This window comes from Onychostoma macrolepis, chromosome 16 (assembly GCF_012432095.1).
Source record: "Onychostoma macrolepis isolate SWU-2019 chromosome 16, ASM1243209v1, whole genome shotgun sequence".
NCBI classification, from domain to species: Eukaryota; Metazoa; Chordata; class Actinopteri; order Cypriniformes; family Cyprinidae; genus Onychostoma; species Onychostoma macrolepis.
Genome location: NC_081170.1, coordinates 25715402 through 25741954, shown reverse-complemented (window position 1 = coordinate 25741954; position 26553 = coordinate 25715402). Strand labels below are relative to the sequence as shown.

General features: G+C 37.5%; 1 protein-coding gene across 8 annotated transcripts in view; it reads left to right on the top strand.

The window, feature by feature from the left end:
* cobl (cordon-bleu WH2 repeat protein) overlaps positions 1-26553 on the top strand; it is a 95082-nt gene that overhangs the window by 3233 nt on the left and 65296 nt on the right. The gene's annotated exons all lie outside the window — the stretch shown is intronic.

Here is a 26553-nt window from a genome sequence, read left to right as displayed (position 1 = left end):
ATTGTGAATTCACAAACGCTATGATTTAATAATATAATTATATTATATAATTATATATTATATAATATATAATTACAGTATATGCACTTTAATTTGTTGTTGTTGTGCGTAATCTACATTAGCATACTTTATTTGAACTAATTATTATTGCATCATTGCTATTATATATGTATTTTAAGTCATTTTAAAAGCTATTGTTCACTTAAATCTATTTTTATTACCACAAAAAAAAAAAATATATATATTATAATTATAGGGCCCTATGAAATCCGTTTTATTTCCAAATTCATTTTTTTCCCATTTTCATTTTTCTATACTCTTTCTTTTAATAATCAAAAGCATCTCCAATTAATTGATTTTATATAAAAAAGTATTTTTTTAATTAATTTTTTTTTTTTAATTTTCCAGAAATACTGCACATTTACATTTTTCACCTAAATAAATTCTGGTAAATACTCCTTTAAAAAGTGTTTTTTTATTATAATTTTATTACTAGTAGACTAGAACACGTGGTTTGTGATTTGGACTATGAGATGGACACTTGCTTCTTGCACTCTGTTGCACTTTACTTTTGCTTTAAAAAAAGGATTTTATAGAAATTTGGATTTCATGTGGTTTAATAAAATATTCTTAATTAAAATTGTTGATTTTTTTGTGGGAAATTAATCATTTAGATTAATCGGTTAATCGATAAATTAGTCGACAGATTAATAAAAATAAAAATAATCGTTAGTGGCAGCCCTAGTAACATCATTAAAATAGTCTGTGTGACATAAGTGGTTCAATTTTAAAGGTGCACTAAGCGAATTTAATCCCCAACAGGACCTCGCCCCTATTTTGAAATCTCCGCTCCACACGTACGTACACAACCATGGCAACTATGATCGCTGAAACAAGTGAAGATGACACACAAGCATATTCAAAGAAAAGCCAACATGGATAAGTTGTGTGAAACAAAGCAAAATCAACATTACTCACCTATCAAAAAGAAACAACCCAACCTCGGCGTACGATTCGAGCCCTTCCCGCTCCTTGACTTCTATCCACCACTGGAAAGCTGCTCCGATATTTACACGGGTCCTACCTCTTGCCTGATCGTAATCCTTCTTTTTAATGTTTTGTTTCTCTGATATAATCCTCCTTTTTATCCGCTATCTCTCTCTATCTATAATTGATCTGCTAATATCCGTCCTGTGCACTCAAACTGAGTGGTCTCTTCTCCCTGTCATTACAAGACATGCCCCCTTACTGCTGATTGGCTACAAGTGTGTTTTGGGATACGATCTGACACTATGGTCAAAAGCGTTTTTCAAAAAACCGCTTAGTGCACCTTTAAAGGGGTCATGAACTGAGAAACCAAAATTCACTTTTACCTATAAGAGGTCATTGTATTATAAAAACATCCTGTAATTTTGGAACTCAAAATGTTCTCGTTAGTCTAAAAACAGCTTATATTGAAGCCAGTCTGCCAAAACGTCGGCTTATGGAATGTGCCACTCTATGACATAATAGTGTGGCTAAACACTGCCTCCACAGAAGAAGATCAATGCCTGCTTTTACATTGCTGTCTATTTAGCCCTGCCCACCGATTCGTGCATGTAATGTTTACGAGAGGCGAATGTGCAGTGCCACGTTTTGGAAAAAATAGTCTTTTCATTGCCTTCCTTCTGATCCCAACATTAGGAAACAGTGGATGAACTTTATTTGTAATGAAGTTCCAGACCGTGTCAGTAAGAACTCTGTCCTTTGTTCACTTCATTTTACAATGGATTCGTTTACAAACAAGGCACAATTTGACACGGGATTTTCAAAAAGATTGAAACTAAAAGACGATGCTGTGCCGACTATTTTGGATCCAACAGTAAGGTCGCAACACACAAGTGTGAGTAACTGTTTTTATTACATGATCACTATTGCTTTATCTGTTAAACAGATCATTTGATATGAGTATTAATGCTGTTTTAACCTAAAGCACAGCAGCGTCCATCTGTGAAGGACGTAGGCTGTCAAACATACAAGTGTAAGCCAATCATAGCAGTGGGCATTTATTTCCGAGCTTACAATCTGCCACACCTATTCAAACAGAGCGTTCAAATGAGAGGGCTCAAAAACAGAACAGAGAATAACCTATTACTTGTAAATTATGATGTTTTTTGATGTAAAAATCTTGATAACATTATAAGTGGACCTCAGAGCAGAATAAAAAAACAGAGGCAGTTCTTAACCCCTTTAATTTTATGGAGGTACGAGAATACTTTTTGTGCGCAAAGAAAACAAAAATAATGACTTGTTTTCTTTGTGCAGAATGCGCAAAAATATATTCTCGTAGCTTCATGAAATTAAGGTTGAACCACTGATTTCGCATTGACTTTTTTTTTTTAAGATTTGTTTTTGGCCTTTTTGCCTTTATTTAGATAGGACAGTGTAGTGTAGGAGTGAGAGAGGGGGTGGGATCGGGAAAGGTCCACAAGCCGGGATTCAAACTCGGGACGCCCAAACTGCAACGACACTATGTCGGTGTGCTGCCCACAAGGCTATTGGCTCCGACACCCATGGCTATTTTAACGATGTCCTTACTACCTTTCTGGGACTTGAACATGGTAGTTGCGGTGCTGTCTATGGGTCAGAAAGCTCTCAAGAGTTTATCAAAAATATCTTAATTCGTGTTCCAAAGATGAAAGAAAGTCTTACGGGTTTGTAATTGGACACAATTTGAATTTTTGGGTGAACTAACCCCAAATAGTTTCCTTTATAGTCATAGGTGAAGCTCTGAACAGGTCTTAGGATTTTCCCCCATGCATACATTTTCCTTTTGCATGTGGGTGTCTCACTCTTAATTAGCCGTTAATTGTTTTCTTGCTCTATAAGGAATTCTTACTCCTACTGGATCTCACACTACAATTAATTGTTTTCCACTAATATACACAACACATCAGAATACAATGTGCACACAGTACAACAAAACACACAATTTGAAGTCAAGGCACATTTAGTTAGGTACTTTTAAATTCCATTTAGGCAGTCCTTGCACTTATCTGTTTCGTATATTCAGCCATGAAGCTCAAACAGTATTGAAACAAATTGAAGGACAAAAACTTTATCAAATAAGATAAATTTGTTGAGTTAAAGGTTTTCACTAAGCATATTTCTCTAGTGACATTCAGATAAAGAAAGACTGTAGTTCAAGAACCTGTGAAGAGTACAGTTGTTTTCTGAGTAGTGTGGAGTTGAACATGGTTCTGATGAAGTCTTGAAATGTTGAAATGGAAGTCATTAGGAGATTTTTACCAATGATGGTATTGTGTTAGAAGTTATTTGTCCTGCAATCTAGTGGGAGTCATACATTGAATGGTCCCACTTTATATTAGTTGGCCTTAACTACTGTGTACTTACATTTGAATTAATCATTTGGTACAATGCACTTATTGTGTTTTTACATTGTACTTATATTTTTAAAAACACCTGTATGTAATTACATCTGTAATTAATTTCTGTAATTACATTTATAATTACACTGTTGACCCATCCCTTACACCTTAACCCACCCTTAAACCTGCCCTCACCACCAAACCTGTCCCTAACCTTACCCGTATCCCACCTCAATAGCAGCAATAGTGTTTTGCAATACAGTATGAACACAATAAGTACATTGTACTTATTTTTTGATGTAAGTACATAGTTAAGGCCACCTAATGTAAAGTGTGACCCATTGAATTACTGTTGTTTCTTTGCTGCAGATTTTATACAGTGGTTCAATAAACAAGAAGTTAATATTCGTGGCTTACATTTTAGACACAATATTGTCTGTTTTTGTTCTATTTCTCCAACAAAAATGGTTTACTATACAAAGCCAAAGCAGAACCGTTGTGCCTCACAGAGCAGAACGCAGCAGTTTTCCTGAATGAATGAAACATTTTGAATGAATCGATTGAATGAATGATTCGGTGACAAATACAGTGACTGTGCCACCTCTGCAGTGCAATAATGACTAATGACTGATTTCATTTGATTGGTAACAAACCAATTATTAGTCTCATTGAATTTATTATTAAAATAAAACATTTTAAACAATCTTTTAAATTTAATGAGGATGCATAGATTTAATGAGGGTAGAAAGAATGCTCTTACATTCTTTCTACAAATGCTTTTACTTGTACATTTTTATCATCTAGATACCCTGAATACAAAAATTTATCAAAAGAATTTGGATTCATCAAGTGGTTTAGAGAAGATATAGTTTGTATTGAATACAAGCCAAATTCCGGAAATGTTGGGATGTTTTTTAAATTTGAATAAAATGAAAACTAAAAAACTTTAAAATCATATGAGCCAATATTTTATTCACAATAGAACATAGATAACATAACAAATGTTTAAACTGAAAAATTCTACACTTTTTTTCGACTAAATGAGCTCATTTCAAATTTGATGCCTGCTACAGGTCTCAAAAATGTTGGCACAGGGATTTTGAAAATATTCAGCTGGGAGAACATTTAGCAACTACTTAAGTTAATTGACATCAGGTCTGTAAAATAAAAGGGATGCCTTAGAGAGACATAGTCTCTCAGAAGTAAAGATGGGCAGAGGCTCTCCAGTCTGTGAAAGAGTGTGTGAAAAGATTGTGGAATACTTTAAAATGTTCCTCAATGTTTACAATGTTCCTCAACTTCAAATTGCTAAGGCTTTGCAAATCTCATCATCTACAGTGCATAACATCATCAAAAGTTTCAGAGAAATTGGAGAAATGTCTGTGCGTAAGGGACAAGGCCGAAGACCTTTGTTGGATGCCTGTGGTCTTCGGGCCCTCAGACAACACTGCATCACTCATCGGCATGATTCTGTCATTGACATTAGTAAATGGGCCCAGGAATACTTCCAGAAACCATTGTCGGTAAATACAATCCGCCGTGCCATCTGCAGATGCCAACTAAAGCTCTATCATGCAAAAAGGAAGCCATATGTGAACATGGTCCAGATGCGCTGTCGTGTCCTGTGGGCCATGGCTCATTTAAAATGGACTGTTTCAAAGTGGAAAAGTGTTCTATGGCCAGACGAGTCCAAATTTTAAAATTGTTTAAATTTTCTTGTTGGAAATTACGGACGCCGTGTCCTCCGGGCTAAAGAGGAGGGAGACCTTCCAGCATGTCATCAGTGTTAAAAGCTAGCATCTCTGATGATATGGGGGTGCATAAGTGCATACGTATGGGCAGCTTGCATGTTTTGGAAGGCACTACGAATGCTGAAAGGTATATAAAGGCTTTAGAGCAACATATGCTCCCCTCCAGACGACGTGTATTTCAGCAGGACAATGCAAAACCACATACTGCCGCTATTACAACAGCATGGCTTCGTAGTAGAAGAGTCCAGGTGCTGAATTGGCCTACAGTCCAGATCTTTCACCTATAGAGAACATTTGGTGCATCATTAAACTAAAAATACGTCAAAGATGACCACGAACTCTTCAGCAGCTGGAAACCTATATCAGGCAAGAATGGGACCAAATTCCAACACCAAAACTCCAGAAACTCATAACCTCGATGCCCAGACGTCTTCAACCTGTTTTGAAAAAAAGAGGAGATGCTACACCATGGTAAACATGCCCCCGTCCCAACTATTTTGAGACCTGTAGCAGGCATCAAATTTGAAATGAGCCCATTTTGTGCATAAAATTTTAAAATGTCTCAGTTTAAACATTTGTTATGTTCTCTATGTTCTATTCTGAATAAAATATTGGCTCATGTGATTTGAAAGTCTTTTAGTTTTCATTTTATTCAAATTTAAAAAAAATGTCCCAACATTTCCAGAATTCGGGTTGTATTTAGTAGTGTATTAATTGGCTTATATCTTCTAAACAGTTTGACTAATTAAAGGTGGGGTAAGTGATTTCTGGTAGCCAAAGTTGATATTTCAAATCACCAAAACAAACACACCCCTACCCCAAAAGGGTCTCTCCCCTATTTTGATAGCTCCGCCCCACACATATGTACGGCAACAATTAGTTCTGTGAAACAATGCAAAACCAATGTTATTCACCTATCGAGAACAAACAAAGCAACCTCAGTATCCTTGAGTTCTCTCCAGCGCTGGAAAGCTGATCCGATATTTACACGGGTCCTACTTCTTGCCTTATCGTAACACCGTGTCTACACCGGACACGTGTGGCACGACAAAATACTATAGAACTCATTATAATCAGTGATGCTGTCTACACTGGATGTGGCGCGACCTACGTAAATTCCCGACCGTAAACTGCTGCCGCATTCTATTTATGAGGTATTGATACAAATTTCAAATGATTTTCAATGGTCACTTTGTCGAGTCCAGTGTAGACAGACTTTAGCTTTTGCGGCACGGCATGACAACTGTCCCGTGTAGATAGGGCTGTCGCGGTTAAGGAATTTCCCTTGCGGTAATTTTGAGTGGCTCAATAGCGCGGTATGCGGTATTACCGCACATATTACGATGTAAGGAGGTCATATTCAGAAACCAATAAAACCGAAACTAAATCGCGTTGAAACAGGAAGTGAAGTAAACAGAAGAGAATGACAAAATAACGGTCCACATAACTAAACGTAAACCTGACAATAAGATCATTAGTATATTGTTAGCCTATATATATATATATATATAACAGTTAGTTCTGATCCTCGAATCTGACTGACAAGATACTTTTTCTGTTGATATTTCACCTGCGTGTTCTAGACGGCTGTCAGTCAGTGCAGCTTCATTGTTTCGCCTCAAGGTGGCGTCAAGAGACTGTCTTTGAGTGAGTCTTTAAACCGTTCATTCAACTACACGTTCAAAAGCGCTGATTCATTCAGAGATTTGTAATGAAACACGCTGTTGAAATCATTTTAACTTTGAGTGTCACTTTTAAAGGCTCAGCTGACCAGCAGAGCATTGATGCTATTTCACTTTCCTTGGACATGACAACCTGTTTTCACATATGACTTGGCCTGAATGACAGACGCAGGTAATCGCACGCGATCAGTCGATCTCTCTCTCATTCGCTGTCTGTTTAGGCTTAAGTGCAAATTTACTGAGCTTCTGTGCAAATCAGCATGATACACATTGTTATCATTAGTAATATTCAGTACACATGCACAAAGTGTAAAACAAGAAGGGCATAACCTTACAAAAAAGAAAACACTGAAATATTGCGGTTGCTGCGGTTGTTGCATTCCTCTGCGGTTATGCTCATCAATAGTGGTTACAATATTGTGGTTATCGCGACAGCCCTACGTGTAGACACGGTGTAAGCCTTCTTTTGTTCTGTATACGTTTTTCTCTGTTTTTTTATCCACCATCTCTACTTTTCTGTCATCGCTCGGCTAATGTCCATCATGTGCACTGATCACTCTCTCCTCCACATCACGAGTAGACACGCCCCTTACTGTGATTGGCTACAAGTTTGTTTTGGTACTCGGCCCGACTCAGTTTTCGAAAGCATTTTTGAAAAAATACATACCCCACATTTAAAATTCTTTGATAACCTTTTGTCAATAGTGTCTATAGATAACACATGCAAAGTTTTGTGTGAATCAGCCAAGTGGTTTTAGGAGGAGATTGAAAAGAAGCTTTTGACAGTTCAAAATGGCCGATGGACTACAACATGTTGTACTAATGTTGATTGACTAACAGATTGAAAGGGCACATAAATTCATTATAGATTTATAAGGTTTAATAAAGCCCAAATCTGTTGCCAACAAACAGCAACTGTGTTCTCCAAAATACTTATAGATCATTAATTTTTATTTTCATTATTATATATTCTAATAATAAATTAAAAATATATATATTTCTCAAGTTGCCAGAGTGGATGTATTTTTGTCCAACTGAAGGAAATATACTATTTGTCTATTTTAATGTAGTACATACAATAATACTTCCTTAAAGAGACACTTAAAGTATTTTATTTAAAATGAGACACGGCCAGTAACTGTGTATTTTTTATTGTCTACACAAGCCGTTTGTGTTCGGACACTGATGAGGCTTGTGGCTATATATGTGGCTTTCTCTCTTTCTCGCCATATACACACAAACACACAATATAGCACAATTTTGAAGTCTGTGTGCAATAGTGATGCGCGGATGGCGGTTACATGCTGCGGATAATCCGCGGGTCGGGTGGGTCGGGTAATAAAATATTGCATTTTGATTATTTGCGGGTGGGTCGCGGGTGGATAAGATAAATCATTAATCATGCAAATATTAACTACATTTTCTAAAATATGAATGTGTTTTAAATAGGATACAGAAATTGAATAAACTGTAAATCAACATATTAAAGTTATTCAACAAAACATTATTTAGTCAAGAGCAGTGAGGGATTTCTTCTGTCTTTTGTTGTTGATTAACATTAATGACAGACGGCACAGCTTTATTAGGCTGCTGTCACAAGACCTGTTTCACGGATCCCATACTTATACATATGCATTTTCTTTCGCAACTTAAGACAAAACCGACAATGCTGATGAGGATACTTGCCAAGACGACCATTTTGACGTTATTTTGTGTGTATTTGGCCACTTAAGCGCAACAAGCTTTGTTTGTTTGTTCGCAGCGCACGCTTTGGACGTGACTGCAGCGCACAGAAAAGCGCCTCTGGAGCGCACGAGTACAGAAAGATGTGCAAATAATACATTTCTGTGACGATGCAACAATGACCGATTAGGCAATTGACAATTCTGTCAACTGTACCGAAACGCGAGCTAAAGTCTTGTATCGCAGCGTGCAGCAGCACTAGATGCGCTGATGTGAAGAGAAGGTCAAAGAGAGAAGACGCGGTACAGCTGAATCACTCACGCTGTTTTCAAATGACTGGTTGTGTAAATTGAATTACTCATCTAACCTACACGCTATATTGAATAAATGTTTTTGCGGTTATCTAAATCAGACAAAAATATAGGTACGGGCGGTTGGCGGGTGGATAATTTATTTGAAGCTGCGGATTCGGGTGACGTTTTAGCTCATCCGCGCATCACTAGTGTGCAACCATTCGGAGACTGTGATTTTTGTGTCATCAATGTCAAATTAGCTCCACCCTAAATGATGTAAAAATAAAACAAATTGTGGTTGGTCACTTTGCATGTTGGTAAGACAGTCTCTTTCTGTCTTAAGTAGGCGATTCTTGGCCAGAATAATAAGCTGCATGCTATACAACATAAGCTGCATGCTAACAACCTTATGCCAGTAGTGAAAAGTCTGGCTATGCAAGATTAAATTCCATGAGATCTGAACACTCATTGTTGAACCCATAGTCCAAAGTACTTCCATTGACACCACAGGCATAAACCTCATTTGTTTGCTTCAGTGCACTGCGGCTCATATTTCTGCTTTCGTATGTCAACCTCCCTGTCACTGGTGCTTAAAATAGAGCCCACAACAGATAATCCTGTCCATCAGCTGAACTAACCACTGCATCTCTACACCCTTCTCCCTGTTCACACCCACCACAATCCTCACTGGAGCTCGTAGACACACCCTGCGTATGAACCATAACTCCAGTGTCTAATTTTCTAAAAAGTGATGTTTTTGTTTAGAAATTATAGTGCTTTTAAGACTCTGTTCAACACTTACACTTATTCTTTTGAATATACTAGGTAAAAATGCTTCACAAAACTCACAAATGAGCATGTCTCAGGTTGAAAGATGAGAGACAAGCTTTGCATATCTGGTAGCAGCACATGGTCTCTCTCTTAATATCAGCTCAACAAATATAACACGTTCTTGGCACAAGCATATCTGTGTGGTCTGTTAGTGTAGTTCCAAATGTGAGTAGCATGACCAACTTCATATTTGTTCATGTCAATTTATCCTTCACTCACACTAAATCCTTCACTTTTACAGTAGATTGAAGACCATGTCAGGTCACACTGGAAGACCAGTGTATCTTTTGATGGATATTGCAAGTGATTCAAACTCACTGAAGAGTTTAACCCTGATGAGAATGGGATATAGTCTTCTTCGGACTTTGGACTGCATCGTTCTTGTGTTATAGCTTGCAATGCCACAACTATTTTGGGAGTATGCTGTCAGGCGTTTTTTTTACGAGATCTGTTAGGCACGCAATTCAACAGACTTTATAGCGGAAGCTACATGTCTACCAGAGAGTTTGTCTAAAAGTTATCTTATTGCTCAAAAGCTGACCCAAAACACTGTATGGTGTTGGAAAAAACAGCAACTTTGGCGAAGGCTAAGATTCATTGCAAAGACCATTAATTGAACATGCTTATCAGAGACTCATGGTTTTGCCCTGTGACCACATTTACGATTCCATAAATTTGTCTCAGATAGCATTGTGGACAAAATCACAAGGTGTGAACTGTGCTTAAGTTGATGTTATTGAGATAATGTTGTTTATCATAGAATCAATGTAACTTTGGGCTAATTTCAGATGGCAAGGGGACGTAAATGGGACGCTAGTTGTACAGTTGTTCCACACACACACACACACACACACACACACACACAAATTGCTATGCTATTACGGTAACATTCTGACAGCAACACTGTGTCTATACCAGATGCGACAGTTGTGGTGTCAAATCGTGCCACAAAAGCTTAAAACTGTCTACACTGGACTCAAAATAGAGCGAAGCATTAGTTTACTAATGGGGATTTGCGTCGGATCCAGTGTAGATAGAATCACTGATTAAAATGGGTTCTACTGTGTATTGCTGCGTCGCATCACGCCACTCCCGTCTGGTGTAGACACAGTGTAATGCACTGCTTCTTTCAGTGTACTCCCTCAAGTGTTCCACCCTCCAGAGTGAGCAGAGCATAGTGGTGTTTGCTTTCGAGTGGAATTCGGCCTTTAAATATCAGTGTTTGATCTTTACTATTAGTGATCCGCTGTAACTGTAGAAACTGCTACAGATAAACTCATTCCACGTGGTGCATCTACAGTACATAACAAATGAAGAAGATTTAGTAGTGCAAAAGGTGCTAATTGGGCTGTATATTAAAAGGTGTGAGTTCACAAGTTAAAGAGCAGCAATTAAAGATCTGCTAAATATCTGAGGCATGTTCCTAAATCAGTCAGTTGCTCAGGGTGTTTGGAACAAACTAATTATTCCTGCTCTACACCCATCCTCTAATCCCATTGGAGCTATTTCTCTCCCAGACTCGGCCTGAGCAAATGCTGTTTTTCTGCAGTTTTCCCAGACACCTGTTTTCCCTAACACCTGCACCTCTCCTCTGCTTCAGGTGCAGGAGTGCTCCTGTTTTTGTTGGGCAGGATGAGTAATATCAGCTGAGAATGTGAGGCTTGAAGACTGCTGTTTAAAAGAATTGCATTAAAAATCAATTTTCAGACCTGCCTCTGGATAATACAGCTCTCTTTACAGATCCGTTGTGCTCAAAGCATGGTTGTATTATGTAATTGGTGCCAAAGAGAGGAATATCCAGTTATAAAGTAATTAGCCAATTGTAATCACTTGGAGGCTGATGAAGACACCAGAGGCCAAAGGTGTCAAACATCTACTCTTGTGTAACTCATGAACAGGCCCACATGAAACCTGCACATGTCCAGTAGATCTAGGCTGGAAACAATGCCGATTTCTGCAGAATTGGAACGTGTTTCATTCACAAAGGTATACACATCTCCTGCTTGTTGTAAAAAAATATTAATTAAATATTTAGTCTAGTTTGATTGATTTCAGCTAATAATAAACATGTCTGAATAAAGCTCTGTTTAACACATTTTATCATATTTAAATGCATTCCAATCATTTGCACAAATCCACACAAAAAAAAGAAAAAGCATGAGCAGACCGCATTTTGTTGGCCAAAAATTTCTGAATTTCCACTTCCCGCTTTGTACTACTTTGTTAAATTTGAATCTTAATACTGTACACTTACATGAGATGAAGAAGAAGAAATTAGACAGAGGAAAACATTTATTAATACTTTACCAGCAGAGACAACAGGAGAATCATTACCTGTATGGCAGACGAAACAGAAGACAAAAAAAAAAAAATAGATAAACATTGATATTGTATGTTGCTTTTTTTGGACAGGAAAGGAAATTAGTTATTGTGTAGCCCACTCCTTCAAACTCACTAGTATTAGTGTAAATCACATTAAACTCAGAGACCTTCATACTTGATAAATTGTAGTGCAGGATCTAACAGCATTGTGGCACTGGCATCAGAACTTAAAGTACATGAAGAACCACGATACTGACATTAACCAATGAATGCACCTTCAAACATTCTGCTAATTTATCAGTGAGTGATCTCTTTTTACCATTTTTAAAAGTACACATAGTTTAAATACATTTCACAGACTCTGTCTGAACTTGAACTCACAGAAAAGCTGAACACAGTGAGTGTTAAAACCAGTGGGCAAATAAACAATGGTATTGTGCTCTGAACAGGATGCCAAGCAGCATGCAAAGGGACCACATGGCTCTATGGTCATTATTCCTAATTGATGTGTAAATAATCATTGTAAAGATGAAAGTCATAAAGGCAAGCAAAGCAGATCACATCAACATTTAAATAGCCATTGATAGTGAAATGTCTGTTTAACCTCATACAGTTGACAGAGTGCAATATTTTCTGATGTCATGTTTTCAGGCATTTTGCCTTTATTAGACAGGACACTATAAGGAGGGCAGGAAGTGAAAGGAGAATAGGATCGGGAAGCATCTCAAGTCAGGAGCTAAAACTCAGATTGCCTGAGGTGCTGTTACGTGATGTGTTGGAGTGTTATTCACACTATGCCTTTGATAGACAGAGTACATTATTCTTAGTGATTCTGAAGACATTGGGTGGCAACTACATACTCCTCTAATTAGAGCATAGGTGGACGGATCATCCCGTGACGCACAGCAGACAGTGAGAGAGTGAATAAATCTCTGGCTAAATCCATGCAGGCATTGGATTAGAAGATGGTTTAAGACAAAGCCAGAAAAGACAGCTCGGGAACTGACCCATTCATTTTGAACCAGACCATCTGCCCACAAGACTCTACTCTAATCAGTTTTCTTCTTTTTTTTTCTCACATAATTTTGTGAGATTATGTGGTGTGGATCTCAGTTCCTCTTAGGGGGTCTGGTGGCGTGCCCTATAAAAGAAACTTTAGTACATTTTAAAGTTAATTGCATTAATTGCTTTAATCTAAAAGTTATTAGTTCCAACCCATTTTTGACCGAACAGAGTAAAAAGTCTTTGTTTTGACTTGGACTTAAACTCAATAATACATTAATAATAATAATAGTACATTATTATCCTTAAGACAGTAAAATATATGTAAGTATATTAAAGGCATAGTTCATCAAAAATTTTAAATTTCGTTCATCTTCAGAAAACAAATTAGGATATTTTTGATGAAATCCGAGAGCTCTCAGACTCTGCACAGACAGTAATACAACTGAAATGTTCCCATGTCCAGATACGTAGCAAAGTCGTCTGTAAATTAGTCCATGTGACATCAGGGGTTAAACCATAATTTTACGAAGCTACGAGAATACTTTATGTGTGCAAAGAAAACAAAATAACGACTTTTTTTTTCAACAATACTTCTCCTCATCCCATCTGCAGCAGCGTGCCGCCATTGTGGAGAGTATCACGGTGCATGCACTTGCTTACGCTTCATGTAAACAACACATGCATGTGCTGACGCATATGTGTGTTAATGTAAGTAGCAGCGGCATGCGCAGGCATTGTTTTTTATTCTTTCGTTTTTTTAGTCTTCTTTGCACACTAAAAGTATTCTCGTAGCTTACTTAAAAATTATTTAATATAATATTTTTATAATATAAACTATCAATTCATAAAATCAACAATAAAATTAATATACTTCTAAAAACTGGATATTTAAAAGATTTTTCCCTTTCTTTATTGTGGACATTATTATTTGTCACCGACAAACTACATAGCTGTGTTGCTAACTGCAACAGCAAAGTACTATAACAACATTTTCAGTAGTGTGAAAATGGTTTCAGGATTGGTTTAGCTTTCCAGTAACAAGCTTTTTCCAGCAAGTAGTGGTGTGACAAAATATTGCATCACTTTTTGTGACATTAGCATTTCAGTTCCACAAACAATCTGCTATGTACTTTTTTTTGTGGTACACTCAACAAGCACTATCTCCAAGAGTGTCCTTGTTCTTAAGTAGTGCTGGGAACTCCATCTGACGGTTTTTTCAATTGTTTCCCCAAAAAACATTTCCTAATTTGCGTGATGCATTCAGAAGTGTTCCCAAAGTTATATTTTATACATCTTTTCTTCATACTGCTGTTTAGCAGTATGCACTTGATTATAGTATAAATTGTATACATTATTCTGTAAATTGAGATTATAGTTGATTGTGTTTGTGCCAGACAAATAAGTACTGCTTTGTATTGTCAGTATGGTGTAAATAAGTGCCGTAGAAAAAAAAGTTAGCATCTGGGTTTCTTCAGTGTAGTGTACTATTAGTTTGTAAACTAGAGTATAGCTTATTACTGAATCAAAAAAGTAGTATAATTGTAACACAACTACTTTAAAATATGAGTGACCTTGGCTAGATGCAATTTCAAGCTGCTTCCTTAAATCTGGTGTATACAGATGCAATTGACTTTGAGTCATCACAGGCTGGAAGATGTGACTTCTTCCATTATATAAACTTCACCATTGACTGTTTAACAGTCAGGTGGTCTTGAGATGCTAGTCTAATCATGTTATAGAAATGTTAAATGCAAATGCACTTGTTCTTATTTTTGCCATTTTGGAGACAGATTAGCATCATCTTTTCTCTCACCCTTTTTATTTCCATCACCTTTTTCTTCTCTCTGGAGAAAGTGAGTAATTGGCCCCAGAATCCCAGTGTGTGTTTGTACCAGAGGACCTGAGTTTTCTGTCTCCCTGGAGAACGGACTGTGTTTGTTCCAGCAGCCATGGAACTTAAAGACGGCCTGCTCTCTCTTTCCATCTGTGGGTGTTTGGTTCGAGAAAGAATGGCATTGTGGAGTAGACTGAGGGAGTGAGGAGTGTTTTGTTATGTTGTGGAATACCCTATGCCTCAGCGTTTTTTTTTTTTTTTTTCAGTGGAATAGCCTGATATTTTCAAGAAATAACTTTTTAAATGCCACTGTTATTTCAGAGATTGTGAGAGATATGGCAAGAAGAAAAGGGAGGAACAAACTCATGTTGCCTGAATAAGCAGTGTGGCTGTGCTGTGCTAACTTGGCTAAGTTGGCTAGGTTACAGGGCTTGAATTTTTGCGGGGATTGCGCATAATTTAAACCATTCCCGCAAGTTTAACTTTTATAATGCGAGAAATTCCCGCACAAATGTATTCACTTCATCTCAGATCAAACTGTGAAATACATCCATAGAAGCGAAAAAAGAAATCACCGGTTCAAACAGTCTGTCTTTATTTTGGAATTTAATTCCACAAACAGCGCGGCACCTGTCGTTGAGCTCCGTAGACGTAGAGCATCGCTGTGCTCCGTGGCCTGCGTCGCACTGATCTTATTCACACAAGGCTGTGTGACGCGCTCTAATATTCTGAGTCGCACTCAGGGTCGGGTCCCGACGGAGCCCGACATGCTGAGTCCATTCGGGCCGGACTCGGGCTCATTTAGCTTCTCTCCTTTTATTGTGCCCATATACACGCAGAGCACACATGGCTACTGTATTGAATACTGATTATATTATACATTGCCTAAGCAATACGCAACGCATATACGCACACATTAGCATACAGGTGACCATGCAGAGCATCAGGGAGAATTTGGAGCGTGGAGTTACAAAAGTTCCCAATGCTTCGGGAAAAGCTGCATTTTTGATCAGCCATGCATTTGATGATAATCCTGACTCGCCATCTCCTCACTGGATGCGCCCTTAGAGAGAAATGCATCTTTAGGGATTTTATAATGAAAGAGTTTTTGTTTTCGATTCGATTATTTCGTTTTAAAGTAGTAATTCAAAGCTTTCTATAGATACTATATTTATAAAGTCAGTGAGCTAAGTAGGCTATATGCTGTGTTTCGGTTTTTGAGAAGCGCTCCGCTTGCTCAAAACCGAAACTGCTTTTTTTTTTCTCTTTATTTTATAAAAGCACGTTTTGTTGATATTGTGAGTGCACACAAATAAAAGTAGACCCTTTATAGTTCCGAACAACGTAGCCTTTTACTCTTACCTTTCTGAGCAAAAATGACAGCGTATTTTGAAATGTTTCCAATGCAAGTGATCATTCTGGCGCGTCCTGTAAAGCGCGCTTCAGCTTCCACTCTCTGCACAAACTACTGGATATGCATCAGTGCACATTTATCTAGGTCAAGCGTTTAAACTAACATTGTGGAGCTGTTTTATAATTATAGATTTAATTTTAGAGAAGTCGTGATGATTTGAGAAAGCTAAATTGATCAAACATAGGCTAGGATCAACTTGCTGTCTGCCGCTGGCCGCTTGGTCGTTACGTTAAAAAACAAAAACGTAACATTTAACGGAAAAAAAAATGCTCCAAATGTTTTTCTAAATTAACTTAATAAAATAACGAAACAAAATACAATCACTTTGCCATTTCATACAAAACTGAACTATTTTAATAGCTGAGTCATTTCTAGGCTGGACTACTGCAATGCTCTTCTGGCTGGACTTCCATCAAACACAGTCAAACCTCTACAAATGATTCAGAATGCGGCAGCACGACTGGTCTTCAAGGAACCCAAAAGAGCCCATGTCACACCTCTCTTTATCTCATTGCATTGGCTACCAATCACAGCTCGCATCAAGTTCAAGACACTGATGCTTGCTTATAAAACAACCACAGGCTAAGCACCCGCCTACATGCACTCACTATTAAGAATCTACATCCCCTCCAGAAGTCTGAGATCTGCTAGTGAGCGACGCCTCGTGGTACCATCACAAAGAGGCTCAAAATCACTCTCCAGAACATTCTCGTTCACCATTCCTGGCTGGTGGAATGTTCTTCCCACCCATATTCGGAGTGCTGGATCCCTGTCAATCTTCAAGCAACAGCTGAAAACTCATCTCTTTCGACACTACTTGACTTCACCCTACACATAAAAAAAAAAAAAAATTATTTATTCCTTCCCTTGTTAGCTTGTACTTATTTAAACAATGCCTGAGACTTGGTGTTACAAGCACTTCGTTTGTCAGATTGCCTCTTCAAGATGAATCGCTTTATGTATTCCCCAATTGTAAGTCGCTTTGGATAAAAGCGTCTGCAAAATGACTAAATGTAAATGTAAATGAAACAGTAGTAGATAAGCTGTTTTGGGAGAAGGGGGAAAAAAGATGGAATTCTGATGAGCTGTCAGACACGGGCCGGGCTAGGGCCTGAGCGTCTCGGGCCAGGGCCGGGCTAGGGCCAAAATTTTGGGGGGGCTGAATCGTGTGGGGGTGGGGGTGGGGGTTGCGGTTGGTTTCAAGTAAACGTTCAAAATCCATTATTTGGGTAACACTTTACAATAATTCACTAACACTTTAATACACTTTAATACATTAACTAATGGAAACTTATTGTAAAATGTTACAATTATTTGTTATTAAAGCATATACGTTCACAAAAACACTTATATTTAACAGAAAAGCAAGCAGGTGCATGATTTAGCATGGCAGTCAATACAAATAATTTATACGTATACGTTTCCTTACCTAAATCCTGCGTTTGGACCAGGCTCGGTTGCAGAATCACATCACTCTGTGCTTCTGAAATTATTATCTTGATCTATATAGTGTAGTAGTTAGCTATCTCTGTGTCGTATGTGGCCGCTTGTCAAGCATGAAAAACAAGTTTTATTTAAATTCTGAATATATTATAGTATACAGCATGCAAAGAGCGCTCCCTTTAAATTTATTAAAAACTGTAACTCATTCATCACGATCTTACAAAGTTCCATTTTAACCAATGAATGTGACCACACAATGAAACCTTTTTTTCTTAATGAAGTTATGAGCATGATAGAACTCCGTATTGGACAAAAAGCGGTGAGTGTGTGGATTCCAACCTAAACACCTACTATTTGAGCTTTCCTTTAGCTCAAATAGTAGAGCATGGCGCTAGCAATGCCAAGATCATGGGTTCGATTCCCAGGGAAAGCAAGAGCTGATAAAATGTAAAAAAAAAAAAACTGTAACTTGAATGCAATGTAAGTCGCTTTGGATAAAAGCGTCTGCTAAATGCATAAATGTAAATGTAAACACCTCTGATTGGCCATTGCGTTGTAGAAATCAACAAACATGTCTTTGATTGGCTACTTTGCTCCCCTCGGCGAAAATTCATTGTAAAATCATTTGACGCTTTCCAAAGCAGAAGAAACACTGGATTGTTTGCCAAATCTATTTCGTTATGTTATTATTACGAAGAAAACAGATCCTAGACCAGGAGTTATTGGCAGCTTTTCCATCTAAAAGCAATCAGTTAGACTATTATACACGCTAAACTAAAGTCCGGCCGTCCCCCCTCGATCCGGAGGGGGGGCACAGGGATGTTCGTGGGGGGGCAAAGGGCCTGTGAATGTATCTCAGACATATCTCACAAATCCTTTCATAAGTAGACACAATGTAAATAAGAGATTCATTGTGCAGTGCATGAATGAACATGAATTTAGAAAATAGAGTGAATTTCCATTTCATGTCAACTTAAATGTTTCTGTAGTGGCATATACACTCACAACAGGACAGCTTTTACAAGTGTTAGTGTCGTCAGTACGGTAGCATTTCTGTGAGCTGTTTATAGCTCCTCAAAAGACAGGGAAGCTTCACCCTCAGCAGTAAAAGGGTGGGGCTTTCTGTCAGTGAAATGGCCCTGTAACCAGAGATCAAGGGCAGATGCAGTGCCAGCAAGCTTCATGCTTAGCAACGGCAAACAAACGCTGGTAAGGAGTTGAATGTCCCTCCAGATTCACCAATCGTCTGGGTCATTCACTCTTTGCGTGAAGCTTCAATCATAAATTTGCAGCTGCTTGGGTATGGGCTCTTGCTCTCTCTTCTTGGGTATAAAAATAGGTTGCTATGTGAACACCATGACTCCCCAGAGGCATGTGCCTGTTGTTACGCCCTGCTGATCTGCTGAGGGTGAGGGAACTCGTTTCCTCAATGGAGCAATGCACACCAAAACTCCAGGGGCGGGTGGTGAGATATAAAGATATGGACCATGACTGAGAGGTTTAAATCTGACACAACTTTTCAGTAATTTATAAATCTGTCATACTGACAGACATGACTTGAAATGTATTTCAAACTGAAATTGTGTTGTCAGCGGATAAATTTGAGAAATTTAACTCGTAAGCAGCCATTTGTGTAATGTATTAAGCATCACGCTATATGAATGCTATTGCTTTTGCTTTCCTTTTTCTTTTGAAAGCCAATAGTCAACCTCTTCAGTCACTGATCTCTGGAAATAGTGACTTAAATAGATCTACACTCAAAGGCCTATATTGTAAAAGAGAACAGCAAACTCTCTGGATCCTTCATGTTGAATCCCACTGTTTGCTTTGGGCTAAAACAGAAAAGCCCAAACAACAGAAGGATTAATGTGGACTAATAAAGGTGCTATTGTTTGCTGTACTTTTCAGTTCACTGGAGCATGAGTTCAGGTCAGATCTCATGTCCCACTTACACATACATCCACTTATTTAACACTCATTCATCCACAGAATGTTTGTCAGATATCTTTTGCTAAGTAATATAGTTCACAGTACTTCCTTGTACTCTGACTTCTTATTCTTCTGATTAATTTTTTTGTTATAAACACTTTCTTTTTAATTAAAAAAACAAACCAAAAAAACAGAATAATATGGATTTGTGGTTTCTTTGTTTAGTGTGAAATGTCAAGATTAACACATAAGGGAACTCAGTTATGTGAACTCTCATTTGAGGCAGAAGGGCAGTTTTGTTTGTGTGATGGTTGAATCACATTTCCTAACAACTAAGCTTTTTTTTTTTTTTTTCCAGGAACATGGTTTTCAAAGTTCACTCAATTTAAAGTTTGACTGTGGTCTTGTTTTGGATAGTGTTGTCATGACAATTATGAGAAAATCTCATAGTTGTGTTTTGAAAAACTTTTAGCTTGCTTATCAGGAAAATCTTTCGAAATTGTATTGAACTTTTTATATGCTTCTCCAAAATATTTCCATATATGTTTTCTATGAATTTTATCACCAAGTGTTTCCTAACACATCTTTGTGTCTAGATAAGGAAAACACATTTTTTTGTTACTTTTAACTCAACCAATGTGTTATTGATGCTAACACAGAAAGTATTTTTTTTACACACTAATGTGTTATACTTACACAATTTGTGTCAAGTATGTTATTTTTGATCCATTTGAACAAAACTTATATGCAATAAAAACACAACAAACTCACATGCAGTTCATACAGGATTTATTAAACCTGCTACATTTACATAAAAAGTCAAAATTCCAAAAAGAAAATCATTTGAAATTTGTGCCAATATGTCATAAATAGAACATGGCAGCAGTTTACTGTTCGGGGATTTGAGGCGCCGCACCGCATCCAGTGTAGACAGCATCACTGATTATAATGAGTTTAGCTTTGTTTCACAGAACTAATTGTTGCTGTACATATGTGTAAGGCGGAGCTATCAAAATAGGGGCGAGACCCTTTTGGGGTAGGGGCGTGTTTGTTTTGGTGATTTCAAATGTCAACATTGGCTACCAGAAATCACTTACCCCACCTTTAATGCTTAATCACGTTTGTACTTTGAATTTAAGAAAAATGTGGTATTTGACAGTATCTTAAACATTTAATAATTTTTCATCAGCATACAAGTGATTTTGAGGGTCAGTCAGTCTCTCGTTTATCTGTCTGTCACATCAATAACTGCCATTCAACTTCCATTCAAAGCTGCACGAGTAGAAATAAAGACATTTGTTTTTTATACACACAACGAATAGAGCAAGCTAATGTTAACTAGAAAGCCAAAGAAAACTTAAGCGTCAGAGATGATGTTAATGTCTAGGGGCTTTTTACACAATACATGGCACCAAGAGCTCAATTTTCTGTCTACCACAGAACACATCCTGTTCACACTAAACATTTAAGTGGACAGAGAGCTTTATAGTGCTAACATTTTATTTTTTATTTTTTATATAGGCTAAAACAATTTAAAAAGCTCAAAATTCACTGAAAATATTTGAAAAGACCATAGTTTACTACTATGGTTTATCATTTGTTTGCAGGTATGTTTTTATATTAAAAATGATTGTCCAAATACATTTTGGGGATAATATCACTAATTAAATTGGATGTTTTACGAAAAGTTTAAAAAGAAACGGTGCCAACAGTTGAATAAAAGAATACAATGTCATTTAGCTGTTGAGTGTGTCCTTTGTGGAATGGATCCACATGCAGTGACCTGTGCTGAAACTCATTTAACCTTCAGCAGCCTACAGTCTACACGACATAACGCCCCCTACTGTAGACAAGAACAGTCTGTGTTTTACCCATTTCACTTTTTTTCTTAGAGGCTTCTAGAGATACTTAGAAGTATATAAATAGTATTGTGAGGTCTTCCTGTTTTCATAGACTGGCAGCCCTGAGTGGACAGAAACAGTATCAGAACACTTCCTTCTTTCTTGTGTAACAGTTGATATGTTGAATGATTTATGTAGCCAACTATATTGTTTGACACCACTGAAAGCACTATTATGTTTTGGTTAGGGCTGCAATGATTAAACAATGAAATCTTTGGGAAGAAAAAAAACACATTTGGAAAAAAAGGGATGTTGCAGAATGAACCACAATGGCAAAGAATTGCACAATGCAAGTCGTGCAATACATGGGTTCAGTACTTTTAATCAATTTGTTTATAATTTACCATACTGAAATTCTTTAAATTTAAAAAATATTAAAAAAAAGAAAAAGAATTCAACAACTTAATCTGTTAACAAGATAATCATTAGTTGCAGCCTTATTCATTCATTCATTCATTCTTTTTGCAAAGTTTCATTAGATTAATTTGCTAGTGAAAGCTGTATGTTGTTTTTCCTCCAGATGAGTATGTTAACTGGAGCAGAGAGAGTCTAGTGGGCAGGAGGGGCCTGATTTGGGTCATGTAGGCACTCACTTTTACTAATCTGTTAATCAGGCTGTTGCTCCAATAGTGTGTTGAAAAAGGATAAGCGAAGGCAAAGAGACATGCACGCACAACTGATTAAGCATTAATTAAGCATTAACATGATTAAGTCTGTAATTTCTGAACGTTATAAACTTCATTGTGTAATCTCAGTAGATAACTCAGGTTCATTTTAGCCTGTGCTCTCTGACTATTGTTTTCATGGTGCTGCAAGTGAAAATTGTCAAGTTCTTTAATTTAAAATGGGTTTATAAACTCATTAGATAAACTTGCCTCTTCTGCAAAACTCCAAAAATGTACCTATACATACTAGTCACTGCAAAAAATTCAATAATTAAACAACACTGCGTCGTTAGCGTTGGTATTGTATCAGACACTTGCACATAACATTATATGAAAATCAAGCTCAAATGGAGTTAACAATGTTTTGACCAGAGAATGACGGAGATGGAATGTTTTGTCTGTCATTAGAACGGCTGTAACTGTTATCTGAAGCAGCAAGTGCATTGCATTATATGCTTTCATAACTTTGATTGTAGCTATATGGGCGCTTAGTTTTTTCTTGTTGTTTAATACACTTGGCCAAAATCTCAAATTAAGCGCGTATGCACAGGATATTTAAAACGTAGCTACACAAGTATATAGACGGCAAATAACTAATTCTTCTCCACTCTTCAAACACACAAAAACATTATCCTTTACAGACATAGTGTTTGTGTAAAGAAAACGCTGTACTATTCAAACATCAATTATTTATTTACCCTTGCATTACGAAAAAGCGGAGATCTGTCTCCAGGCTGTGCGCGGTGAGTCAGTCTGAATGGAGGCGGGTGAAGTTACGAGGTTTCGCTGAGAGCTTGATGATCCAATGGCGTTACAAAGTTTTACTGACAAGTTATTTTAGTGCTTATCATTGGTTTACTATTTTCAAAACTCTCTGATTTAAAATAATAAAAACGAATTATAATCGACTCAAGTTTGGATAATTTTTCACAGCACCTGACTGGGCTAGGGTATGGCAACTGCCATACTCTGCCATACGCAAACGCCGCCCCTGGTCTGCACTAGAAGCGAGCTACACGCTGCACAGTTGACACAGGAATTGTCACTTGCACAATCGAGGCAGTGTCGCATCATCACAAAAGTTTATAAATTGCATTTCTTTTTAATTCTTGCCAGTGTTTAAACCATTCAGCGCTCACGCGATCTCCTGGAGACCGTGCGTTCATGCACACTCGAAGCGCACACACATAATGCCAGGTTCACGCACACACACCGATTGCGGTGCGTATTTTTTCTGCACTCATGTTTATGGATTAGAGCGTTCATACTGCACACGGTTGCGGTCCGGCAGTGCGTTCCAGGAGTGGTGTGTCTGTAGCAGCAGTACAGCACTCGTTTCCGCTGCACGCACTGAATTAAATTGACAGCGCATTGTTCTTTATGAACCGCAGGATTGAATTTTTAAAAAGATTTAAATGCCAAAGAACAGGCAGTAGAGCTGACTTTCTGTCAATGTTAAGTTTTAATTTAAAATGTTTGTGATAATGTAAGAAAAGTAGCTTAAATGTTTTGTCACTTGCTTGAACAACTTAGTATATAAATCTAGAAGTAAATGCAAAAGTAAAAAGCATTGAATAATGTGTTTCTTATATTTACTGCATTTAAACACATCTATGAAAGATTGTATTACTGTACTGTGTAAAAAAAGAATCACAATGCTACAATGCTAATGCTGCACAATGTTTGGATTTGAAATCAAAATAATGGATAAATGTTGTGTTTGTAGTAAACAGCCATGGATCAGGAGCAGACTCCCATGTTAAAGCACAGTCAGTGCTGCTTCTGCACCACTTACAGTACGTGGACTGCATGCGCACTGCAAACGGAGTATGTGTGAACCAGGTGTAGAAGGCCCATCTCACATACAGCTCATGAAATCAGGCTTGCGCTGTGTGTAAGCTATTGTGCAACAATTGCACAACTGTCAAAACAAAAATGCAGTGCACGATCAAACGTTTAGGTGAGATAAATATATATTTTTGAAAAATGTCTAAAAAATGCCCTCCTCCACCCCTCAAATTTAAAAAATCCTCTCACAAGAGTTACCTAAGAGGGGAATTAATTTTCAAAAATGAAATTCAGGCCCTGAATAAAGGTCTAAAAATCTTGATTGGATCATCACTATAAATAATTCTACATGATAAAAAGAAGGCTTTAAAAAGATCGGTATCTGCTTTCTGTGATCGGTGATCGGCCTCAAAAATCCTGATCGGAGCACCCCTAATAAATACTGTATACTGCAGAAATAGTTGGAGGAGCAAATTACAGAGTGAAAATGTATCAATGCAGTGAAAGCTAAGTCATCTCAAAAGGACAAAGTCGATCCATTAGTAACCCAGTCGCAGTGAAGGCTGTGTGTTTGGAGCTGCCAGCTGAGAAGCTGAGAGTTTCCTGCTCTCCCAGGGAAGCTGGCTCACGCCTAAAGGGCTCTTTGTTGGATAAGGTGTGCGATCTGAGCAGCCACTGAGCTCAGTACAAAACCACACTTTCAAAATGTCCTGTTCCTGTCAGCACCGGAGGTGTGTTCTTCCACACTAGTACAACACATACGCACATAAGAGCACTATCCCAGTAGGTGCCAAACTTTTTCCCCAAACGTGCCTTTCTTGGGCATAACTACTAAAAATGACTTATAATTTGAAGAACTGTTGATAAATCTTGTTAAATCTTAATCCTAAATATTGCATCTTCATAAATAATTAAATATTCATAAATAAACTGAATAGTATTTATACCATTTTTTACCTCTGATCCACCGCAACGTCCAACTGTCCTGAGCACATTCATAACAGCCGGTGCGTGACGCGTCATAGTACTCTGGCATAGTAGACTGATGCGCGGAAGCGATCTGTCGCGCGTATACGTCACTCATTGTTCACACCGTCACATGCCGGCTGTTGTGATCACGCTCAGGACAGTTGGACATTGTGGTGGACCAAACAAATTATATAAATACTGTTCAGTTTCTTGCACAGACCGATCATTTTGTGTCTTAAGACCTCAATGTATCGTCACGAGCCACAGGGTTTAATTTGATTTTGTCTGTGTATGTTTTTTTTTGACTCTCAAAGCCGTGGAGCACATTGACTGCCATTATATGACTGACAGACTGCAATGATTTGAGTTAAATATCTTCGTTTGTGTTCTACTGAAGAAATAAAGTCATCTACATCTTGGATGCCCTGGGGGTAAGCAGATAAACATCAAATTTTCATTTTTGGGTGAACTATCCCTTTAAAACGATTTAATTGCAGGAACGGAAAGAACTTGCGCCCTGTTTGCGTGCAGTACACACAAAGCGCGACACACAGTGGGCGCGGTGCGGGTTCCCAGTTTGTGTCCGTTCTTGAACCGTTCCGTGCATTTCGCTGTAGAAAAGGTTGTTCCGAGCCGGAACTGGCATCTTTCATATTTATCGACTAGTATGCAGAAAACTACGTCACTATATCATCATAAACACAGCCGTTTTTGTCTTAAGTGAACGTAAACAGATGAGAAAGAAAACACACTTGTACAGTGTTTTTAAATCTGTGTGCGTTCGGTGTTAAAGAGACCAACCTAATAAATGTGCTGCCTGTCATTAATCAAAGAACAAAAGAAAATCATTCACTGATCTTGACTGAATACATTTAATAACTTGAATTAATCTATATTTTATTTATGAAAAGAAAACTATGCAGTGTCTTTAAACTTTTAATTACTAATTGATTTGTTTGTTTCTATTTTATTACTGACTGTTTACTTGTCTTTAATACTTTAATATTTGAAATTTATATCAATCTAGCTGTTTTTACTGTGGAATTTTTGTTAAAAACATAGGCAAAATTCCTCTTGCAGTGTTCTGTAGGCTGCTGATTTTTGCACATGTTATTCAGCTGCAACAGAATGCTTTGTAAAAAGACACAGAATAAATGTTTGACATCTAAACATTTGACTTAATTTTTTTATATTGGATTTTTTATCTTATTGGAATCGAAACTAGAAATCAATAAGAATCGGAATCGGAATCGATAAAATTCAAACGATACCCAACCCTATTCATATTATGAATTCATTAATCCCAAATGACAAATATTCTCTCATAATTCTTGTCCATACATTGAAAGTTCACTCAATCCGAAATTTTAACTGTACATGCTTTACACACAAAAACAAACCTGATTGGGTCTTGTGAGTCAAGAAAGCACGACTGCGCTTCTGTTTACTATTTAATATTAATATTTAATATTATCTGAACAAAATGACATGGATTTACAAGAGGGTGAGTAAATGATGATAGGATTATAATTTTTTTGTGAATTAACGAAAACCTTTTTAACTTGTTTATTCAGCCTTGAAACAAAGACATCAGATCTCTTGACATTTCAGCCACTTCCTGTATTCTGTCTCATTGAAATCATTGTGTTTTAGCATTCATTCGTTCTGTTTTGGA